The sequence below is a fragment of the Engraulis encrasicolus genome, chromosome 17 (genome assembly GCF_034702125.1).
Source record: "Engraulis encrasicolus isolate BLACKSEA-1 chromosome 17, IST_EnEncr_1.0, whole genome shotgun sequence".
NCBI classification, from domain to species: Eukaryota; Metazoa; Chordata; class Actinopteri; order Clupeiformes; family Engraulidae; genus Engraulis; species Engraulis encrasicolus.
Genome location: NC_085873.1, coordinates 11,136,807 through 11,147,362, shown reverse-complemented (window position 1 = coordinate 11,147,362; position 10,556 = coordinate 11,136,807). Strand labels below are relative to the sequence as shown.

Genomic DNA, 10,556 nt, shown 5'->3' with positions numbered 1-10,556 from the left:
TTCCCGATATTTGCCTGTGGAGTAGTGAGTCTTTCATGTCTGCCTACATGACCTTGCGCGCCAGGGTCTGACCATGGTGCTTTTTGCCCGTGGAGTAAGGAGACTGTCTTCTTGCAAAGCAAGAAGTCATAGCACCCGAGAAAAATGCCACTCTTGTTAAAAATTACATAGGTATGCTTAGGCCTATGTCCTATTTTCAATTTCAGTCCACTGTTCAGTAGGCCTATTAGGCTGCAATCAAATTCAATAGCCTATGCTCATCCACATGCACGGGAAAAACAATAACCCAAGCGGCGGGACTAATTCGATTATATTCCTTCCAAAAATGTCCGAACGTCACAAAAATCAGTTATTTGCATTGTCCGTAATTATACCAAACAAAAAGGTATCAATAGAAGAAATCAAGTCTTCAGTTTCGATAATCCACGTTACAAATCCTCAGCAACAGCAAGCCATTCCTTCTCTGCTATGAGGCAGGCAACGGAACAAGTGCAGACAGTATACTATATCACCACGTTCAGGCCCGTTTCTAGGATTTTGGGGGCCCTAGGCAAAGGGGTTGTCGGGGCCCTAGGGCTTTTTTTTTGGGGGGGGGGGGTTGGGGTCTGACAGGGCAGCCACGGCACCAGAATTTCTGTTTCAGATGGGCCAGACCATTTTTCGATGGCGCTCCAGTCATTAGCACAACTGTAGCCTACCAATACAACATCATGTCACATGGAAACATAATGAAACAAACAAGTCACCTTAGACAGTGTTGTGGCTATGCAGGGCAACACATGCATGAAGAGCAACGAATGCATTAAGAGCATGCATACACCAGCATTTTTTCGGTGAGGAAATGCAATCTAGGTAGGCCTATTATGATAACTAGTCCCTCCAGTTCATTTTATGAAACTTTATGAAGAAAGACCTGGGAAAATATAGCCCATTCCATTCAGTAGGCTCATCTCAAATGAAAGTAGGCCTATAGGCCTATGGCCCAATCAGGGTTTTTTTTTTTTTTTACCCTACCACGAAAATCATGATCTGCATTGCCAATCACAAATAAAGAATGGTCTAATCTTTCCAACCACTTTGAGAATCTAACCAAGGGTGCTCCATTTGTGCAAAACGAAATATTGACAATAGACGTAGCCTACAGTTCAGAAACGCAAGGCTGAGAAACGAATGAGCAGGCACAGTGGGGTTGGGGGGATGTGATATTAAGCCAGAATTCTGTAACCAAGCCAAGGGGGGTCTCCCCGACCATGTAGCCTATTTTTTCGTATTGCATCCATCACGCACTTGAAAATACAATCCAAAGGATTGTGTTATTAGTAGTACCGCAGCAAACACGAATAGGCAGCGACCAAGGATCACTGAACAACCTCCGCGGTTGACAACTGTGTTATAGGGACCAATATCCCGGTGTCCTTACCTTGCGTTGTCTTGACCGCAGAATGTATCCCAACCTCTAACTGTAATCCACGCGTTTCCACAATCATGGTCCCAAATTCCAATGTGTAACCCCACATATAGTAATAGCAAGAAATGGACTATTGTGCTACAATTTAGCTATCCCACTCATCGCACTTGTGACTCCTGTTATCCAATAGGCATTACATTGTTCATTCGTTTCTTCTTGCGTTTGTCCACATCCAAAACAGTTCCGTGTCGAAAAAAGGTGCGTTATTGAACAATCGACGTTTGCAGTGCTTACAGCACGTGGATGTTTTTGAAAACATATGTAACTGTAAATGAAGCATCTCGCTGTCTGTGCGATGTCAACTGGCCTGGGACAGTCTGGTGGTTTGGCAGCAGTACAGAGTAGCCTAATGTGTCGTCTTCAAGATAAACTTTTATTATAAAAGCAACTGTCTCCAAAAATGTAATGTAAACTGGCGTCTGCGTAACATCCAGTGAGAGAGATTGTGTCGCTCCATTTTCAGTTTGTATCTGCGTGGAATATGATGCTTGAACCAATTGGAAGGGGGCCCCCTCCAGATGGGGGTACTTTGACTATATTGTCGATGCGCTCGCTGTTCGGCAATTGACATTTTCACGTTGTCGCTGATGCAAACCTATTGGAAGGGGGCCCCCTCGAGCAAGGGGGTATTAGGGAGGCGCTGTCGCTTCCCTCGCAGCAGAGCCCTTCATACAGGCGACGGTGCCATATTATGAAGCTATTTAAAATCGTCATTGCTGTTGGGTACATAACCTGTCGTCCTTGGGGGCCCCACCTACTCGGGGGCCCTAGGCAACTGCCTACATTGCGTACCTTAACGCAACGGGCCTGACCACGTTGATGCTGCACGGCTTGAAAGGATTCTGTCTAAATTAAATATCTTGGATAGCCTATATAGACCTAGGCCTAACTAGATCTGTTTCAATACAGATTAATTTTCTATAGCCAGAAGTGTTCCGTTGGACTGACGAAACCGAACACGATCAAGTTTGCAACTTCTTTCCCTCATGCGCTGTCCGTCAGCACCACCTGTCATTAGACGTCCGATTAGCTTTCATTACGTGCTGAGGGAAAAACTCTCGCCATTAGGCCTATGTGCTGTTGCACTGTTGTGAGGGATATCACCAAATAATTTAGATAAAAGTCAGAACATTATTTTGGCAATGAAAGGCACACAGGTGGCTGGAAGCTCAAGCAGTCTTCAGTCTGTTCATTTAAGTTTGTTTGGTGCTCTTGGATATCGGGGATCAGTTCATGTAGAGAGAAGAGTTCATCCAGGCACTCCAAAATAAGGTGTCCAAACGGGAAGTTACATTAAAAAGCCTTTAATGGTACTGGGCTGGGGTTACATTAAAAAGCAGACATGTTTCGACCTCACCAGGTCTTCATCAGGGCTACGTTCACCATTGAAAAGAAAGGCCTCCCTTAAATAGTGAAATCACCACATGTGACCCATTACGCACTACCAGTGTTAATTTCGTCAACCAGGACGATGACGAAAATATTTCGTCAACGCCCCTTTTTCCCTTGACGATGACGAACAAAAATTGCTTCCAGAACATAAAAATGTATTTTCGTTAAGGAGACTAAGACGAGACGAAATTTACAAGCCATGGACGAATGGACATTAAAAATGTAATTGTTTGAAATTAATTTGTAATTGTTATTGTTTCTTGAACTTCATGTGTTGCCCTGTTTGTCTCTGCGGCTCAATCAGTAGACTAGTAGCCTAGTTCAGTGAGTCCTGTTCAGTTGAGTTTAGGCCCTAAAATGTTTCCCAGAAAGAGAAAAAGAAAGAGCCGACGTTGAGGCAAGTGTTAATTTTGAAACATGTTCAACAACCCTTTTGTCCATAACGAAGACATGTGTGTTTGTGCAGTCATGATAATAGTGCTACCGTCACTGGCGCCAATCTTCCTCTGATGCTGTCATTTTAAACCTCCTTTCCACTTAAGCATACGCCGACGTCCATTGTCTGTTCTTTTGTAATGTTTGCTATATTGGTTGTTTAACCGTATGAATAGGAAGTTTGCAAGCAAATAATGAAGATCGGATTCATGAATTTAATTAGATCATACACACTGGGAGACGTTTAAGGGATGCGCGCGCTACAGGGGAAAAGTTGTTTAAGTAGTCTAAACAGAGGCACGGCTACTGTAGTTTTGATAAGAATCAATGTGTGGGCGATCAGGGTTTAAAGTGCGGAGAATTGAAACTTGTTCCCGTCGAGGGCAACGCTAAAAGACCCAAGGCAGTCGACATCCCTTCCATGCCATGCGTATTACAATGGCGTCTCCCAGACATTCCGAGTTCTAAAAACTCATTATCCCGACAAACAAAACAGCATTAGTGTTCAACCATTGTTTGTCAATGTCCTTTCTGTCGGCCAGTCTGCATAGAACAACTGCCTACTTTTTCCCCAGGACTTTTGCAGGGCGCCCTACGAAGTGCGCGTAATCTATTTGAAGTATTCCAGGAATGACGACGCACGAGCCATTATCTCTGTCCCTCATTGCCAATCGAAATAACGCGAACTTGCATAGTCTAAAATCAGGAATATTTTATCTGACTCGCGGCCATCGGGGAGCCACTATCAAATATCAGGGAAACTTCTTGGACTTCATTGGGATGTCTGGTCTTCCCACTGCCTGCAATCTGCAGGCTAGAGTCACGCGGTCAGGTGAAGAAGAGCTTGTAGCCTACGTGATCAAATTCAAAAGCAAATAATACGCAGCAGCTTCTAATGCACGAGAGAGAGAGAGAGAGAGAGAGAGAGAGAGAGAGAGAGAGAGAGAGAGAGAGAGAGAGAGAGAGAGCGCGCAACCTGCACCTGGAAGTGTGTGTGTCTAATGCTCCTTTGCTCTATGCTGTTGAAATTACTTTTACAGGACTGATTTGGGTTTTGATGGAAAATAAGCTAGTAACAATATGAATATTTGCTGCAATAGGCTGTCTAGTAATAATTTGTGTAATAATTTGACTAAAATGACGAAAATGTGAAATGTTGACTAAAATTTGACTAAGACTAAAATTAATTTTCGTCATTTAGACGAAGACTAAGACTAAATTGTGAAGGCAATGACTAAATTTGACTAAGACTAAAATTGATTTTCGTCATTGTGACTAAGACTAAATTTAAAAAAGCTGACGAAATTAACACTGCAATGGTGTAAGACAAGGGGGGCTTCTATTCCCAGCACTGTTCAACCTATGGGCAACCTTTCCAAACAACTAGGCATGTTGAATTCGAGACGATTCGTCTAATGAATTGTTGAGAGGGGACCATTCGAACAAAACGTTGGACCATTAGTAGAAGGCATGGGGCGTTTCGTGCAGTACCTGAGGATTCGTCGAAGACCTAAGGACGTTACGTACAACCCATGCAGACCTTTCGTTTAACTGAGCAGATGTTTAGTTTAGTCTGCCTATTTTATTAGCCTATTATTTTTTATATTTTATCAAACTTGTGTGCCTACCACCACAATGCAATGAAAACAAAAATCGAACCATGTAGAAAGTGTGTGCGTCTCTATTTTTTTAAATTAATTTTTAATTTTAGTTCAGGCTGCTTTCTTTATCATTAGGCCTATTTTATAGCCTATTTTATAAATATACTATATCGTAACGGACTGCCTCTGCCTCCTCCGGTGTGAGATAGCAGTGTTACCCCCTGTGCACTACATGTGCTGTCTATAAAATGGGGTTAATTTCAAATGGCGGGTGAGACTTTCAGGAAGCAACAAGCACTGGGCAAAAAGGCTCTGTTTCCGGGGATGTTTGTATGAAGATATTTCTGGATATTTACAATATACGGAGATATATTGATAGATACGGTCCAGATACGCTGGTGCCAATTTTCATATATGGAGCATATCCGAATCTCGGAATGGGACAGTTTCGACATGAGACAAATCCGGATGCCGTTTTCTCACCTGATATGGCACGTGCTTCACGTATTTGATGCAGATATTCTCACGGATGTGTCCCATTCTTGTTGTTGTATATCTCCGGATCTGTGAGGCATGGGACGACCCATACCTCCCACGACCAGGCAATAAATTGATTTCACAGGCATTTATGTACATGCCTTTATCACGCTAGGTGTTATTAGCTTCTTCCTCAAAGCTGTTACAACAATGAACTCACACTTACTGGACAATGTTCATCTATAAACGACTGTGCACCTTGCAGGGAAGCTCAAATCTCAGAATACTTTGTATAATGACAATAAAGGCTTTCTATTCTATTCTATTACTTATTACAACTTAGTCTTGCCTGGTTACCATCCTAATCACGAGTGAGATTGTCTTTCAGATCGAAACGATTGTGGAAGCTGAGGATTTCCCAGGCTAACATGTGACGGGCATGTTGCCATATCTGTGATGTTGCCAAAGTTGCCGAAATTACTTAGGCTGACGTTAGGTTAAACTGCCCTACAAAAGGTAAACAGCAGTGCCAACAATGAAACTGAGGGGTAAAAAGACTTGGTAGGTTGGATATTGTAGTTACTGCAAATTTGACATAGCAATATTTGTAAAACAGGGCACATTTTGACCATAACTCTTAGTCACAAGATAAAGGAGGTGTTATGAATATCATTTTCAGAATGAACACATTTTCAGAATGAACCTACGGTAATTGGTTACTGCACTTTGCCTTTGTAAGGCAGTATACTTCTTTCAACATAATAATAGACACAAATCTGCTGCAAAACAACAATTAGGCCAACTTTAAATTACTGCTAAATCCCAGCTAAAATCATATTATAACAGACAATTATTTTGTTGAATGTTCTTTCTTTAATTGCTTATTTTACATTTACATTTAATCATATTTCAAGCTTTGTCGGCCGCAGAAGGTGGGGGGGGGGGGCGGCGGTCACGAAGGGAGAACCGGCCACTATTGGTCACTCGCTGGCTGGGCTTGCTGGCATCAATGAAGTACGCCAGTAAGGCGCACACTTCTCCATCTCAGACAGAGCACAACAAATGTGCACTTGTCTCCACAGACACAAGGCTAGCATCAGCTCCTTTGAGGTAGTCGAGGTCATCCTTCTCCAGGACATCCTGCGCCACCAGCACCACTGCTTGAAAAGCAACAAAAAAATAGGGCAGTTTTAAACAATGTGTTAAACATTAAAAAATATGTACAGTTCAAAACCCACACTCAGGCTTGTTTACCATGAACATGCCAAAGAACGGGTCACATGAGATAATACAGCAGGATTTCCACAAGATTATCCAGCAGATCAACCAAGCATAGTTCAATTGTGGTTTATCCACAGGAGTACAGTAGCTGTCATAGTAATATCCCTTACAAAAATTAACCATGGTTAACTTTGATACAGTATTTGCCATAAACCATGGTTCCCCCAAACCACATGTTTTAAAACTATGGTCCCCCCCACGTTTCCTTATGCTTGCATCTCTTAAGCCTGGTTTAGACGGCAGATCAAGTACCCAAACAGCCACCACGCCCTCCCTTTTAACGCTGAATAGACTCGATCAACGTATATTTCTCCCAGTTTGAATTGTTCGCGATCTGCCACTGCCCCCCCACTGACAGTATGTGTCCCCCAACTGATGGAGGAGTCTTTTTTTAAAAAGATATTATTGTCTTCATAATGATAGTACAGTGCAGATGGTGACAGGAAGCGAGTTGGGAGAGAGAGATGGGGAAGGGCTGGCAAAGGACCCAGGCCAGGAATTGAACCCGGGTCGGTCGCATTGCAAACGAGTGCCCTACCATATGCTCCATGGTAGGGCCTGACGGAGGAGTCAAAACAGACCTTTAGTGTTGGCTGCCCATTTGCAAATACCTTGTACCAAATGCGGTCGTTCTAAAAACTAACAATAGTACTCGGAAGAAAGAAAGGGGATATTGGCTAATTGCCCCCTGAAGTGAAGTAGTGACAAAAGAAAGTGATGGCAGTTGTATGATGGGGTTGCTAGTTGTGGTTTTACCTACCCGCTCACGTCTGCTCATCAGCTTTTTCCTTTTTTTCTCACGTCATCAGTCTTCCCCGCAAGGCCCAGTTGTTTGACTTTTAAGATTCTCAAAGAATCTATTTCAGGCTTCTGCGAGACAGAAAGAAACTGAGTTAGTCTTTTTTATACATCATGATCACATAAATGAGTTATGAGTAAACTCTCTGGTCCCCAGCTCTACCCAGAATCCTTACTAGCCTGGATGATGGCCTTGGTGACCTCGTCACTATTAGGTAATCTACAGCTGAACAGAAAACATACAATGCTGTACACAAGTTTTCATTACTTTATGACTAAACATGTAATGGTGATCCAAATATACAGTGCACAGCAATAATGACTACACCCCTGTTGAAAAGTAACATTGTGAATAATATATATATTTTTTAAAACACATAAGTTGTTCCCAAAATGATTATAGAGTAAGTGTAATACAAAAAAAAATCAGCTTATGGCAGAAAAGTCAGGTCAGTAGTAAGGTCAGTAGTGACATATTTGTCCATTTTTTGTGTAATTATGCTATGTTATTATATGGTTGTGACGTCATCTGTCGAATGCTCCATTCATTTCAACGGGGCTCCCCAACGTTCGGACGTCTGTTATTTTTCGATAACGGACGGGTTGGTCTATAACAGACCGCTGTCAATGGCAACAAGACTTTTCACTGCTAAAGCGACTTTTCAACAAGACTCTAATCAACTGCTGTGATAGACAGCACCCGTTGTCCTGGCTACCGCTGTCAATGGCAACAAGACGTTCACTGCTAAAGCCACTGGCTTGTATACAAGTCAGTGGCTAAAGCGAATGTTTCATATCACTCCGCAGGGGGTCCGGTCTTTTGTCACTCTAATCAGCTGCTGTGATAGACAACACCTGTTGTCCTGGCTAGCCTACCTAGCTGTTGCCTAGCGGTGTTCCACAACGGCACTGTTTTGTTTTGCGCAGCAACAATCTTAACATTAAATAGGTCTAAAGAAATGTCCCCGCATGTGTGAATCATTTAAGTATATCCATATAATAAGCGGGTTAACTTTCGGCGAGTCGGTCGCTTTGTGGAATAGCAGCACTTCAGAGAGAACAAGACCCCTCCGCTCCGCGTCGGGGTCTAAAGATTCTCTCTGTCGTGCTGCTATTCCACGGTAGCGACCTTCTCGCCGAACGTTAACCCTTACTTAAACTGTCTGAGAAGGGGCGCGCTGGCCCGAAACGGGGAAATCATGTGGAGAGTATGTATCATGATCTGCTTCAGTAGTCACAGTACATGTCGACAAGCATGTTTCTTTTGGTGAAATTCAGCTTCCTCCTGTTGATGGCATCCACACAGCCCCAAGCCGTGCAACTCTCACTACCATGCTTGACTTTAAGCATGGGCACTTTTCTTTGTTGAGAAGGATACAGCTGATACTAGGGAGGGGGGGGGGTGGCCAGACTTATGATAAGGTCAAGGGGGTGTTTGGAGGCTTGTGATGAGGCCAAGGGGGCGTTTGCTCAAAAAAGGTTGAGAACCACTGATCTAAAGCTAATTTGTTTATCTTGGTGTCATTAGATCACAGGACATGGTTCCAGGAACCGATATCCTTAATTTGTTTGACTCTGATGAGACAATGATAAACAATTTTGCATTAGATGGTGTCAAGCATGTGTGGTGGTAAAAAGTGATTTGTACATCGAAAAAAGTGTGCATGCTGAAAGTCAAGCATGGTAGTAGGACCGAAATGTTTCGGACCTGTACGGATGCCATCAACAGTAGGAAGCTGAATTTCACCACTAGAAACATGCTTGTTAACATGTACTGTGACTACTGAATATCATCAGATCATGATACTCTCCATAGGATTTAATTCAAATCTCATACACATCTCGTTTAGCTAGGTCCAGACTCGAAATGTAAAAGTTCGATGTAAGGCAAGGATGAAATGCACAGCGATGACCTCCCTTTTAATCTCTTTCAAATTCGTGAAGATTCGGGCCAACACGGCCCCTCCATAGACAGTTTAACATAGGGGTGTACTCACCTTTGCACCAGCATAATTTCACAACAATGGACAAATATGTCATTCAAGTTATACTATTGACCTTAATTTTCTGCAGTAAGCTGAAAAGATGTTGTATTACACTTACTCTATGGTCATTTTGGAAATAGCTTGTGTGTTTATTGAAATATTGTTCAAAATATTACTTTTTCAACAGGAGTGTACTCATCAACATATATATGGTCATCTGGTTGCATTACATCTTTCTCTATTAATAGCACTTTGATCACAGAAGTATGGGCTGACATGCTCAGAGTAAACCTGTTTACCTGGCCTGTGGTCCAAGTCGTCACTGCAACTCTTCCTCCAACGCACGATGTGTTCGCCTCACTCATGCCTGATGGAAAAAAAAGATAACACAATCACATATTGTTATGCTAAGAAATTTCAATGTGATTCACTAGCCGAAATGGGATAAATGCAGAGAAAGAATTTCCCCTAGGGGACCAAAATTGGCTCCAATCCAAATTGGCTAAAAAAAATACTGTTACAAACAGTGGACAATTGTTTCTTGAATTTCCCACAGGATGAATAAAGTGCTTAGTAATACAGTGAATAAAGTACCTTATCTGTAAAAGACAGCCTGAACCTTACTGATGTTTTCTCTAGTTTGACGATGAGAACCTCAGGTTTATTTGGGATGGTTAAAATGGAAATTGCACGTGTAAATTCTAGATCATTTTCTTTCCCTTAAAACATGCAGTCAAATATATTGCCGACAGGTCCTGAGGAACTCCGGAGGGTTCTGGGTTCCATTGGAGGGTTAGGGTTGGGGTTGCGGGGTGTTGATATTGCATTGCAACCACCGTCTCCTGGAGTGTCTCATGTCATTCATGGAGCTGCGGATGTAGAATAGAGTAAAGTACTTTTTATCATGGTAATTCCAAACAAAATTAAGGTGTTTATCAGCTTACATAAATACACAAATACAAAACCAAAACATGCAGAGGCCTTATACACATCATCAGTCTTACACACACACACATTCTCTCTCTCTCTCTCTCTCTCTCTCTCTCTCTCTCTCTCTCTCTCTCTCTCTCTCTCTCTCTCTCTCTCTCACACACACACACACACACACACACACACACA

General features: G+C 42.5%; 1 long non-coding RNA gene across 1 annotated transcript; it reads right to left on the bottom strand.

Annotated features, from left to right (window-relative positions):
* Window positions 1-6,501: 6,501 nt before the first annotated feature.
* On the bottom strand, window positions 6,502-9,808 carry LOC134467235 (uncharacterized). Its single transcript, XR_010038479.1, has 3 exons — window positions 9,737-9,808; window positions 7,415-7,524; window positions 6,502-6,530 (listed from the first exon to the last, which is right to left on the bottom strand). It is a non-coding gene; the product is annotated as an uncharacterized LOC134467235 (long non-coding RNA).
* Between the last annotated feature and the right edge of the window lie 748 nt (window positions 9,809-10,556).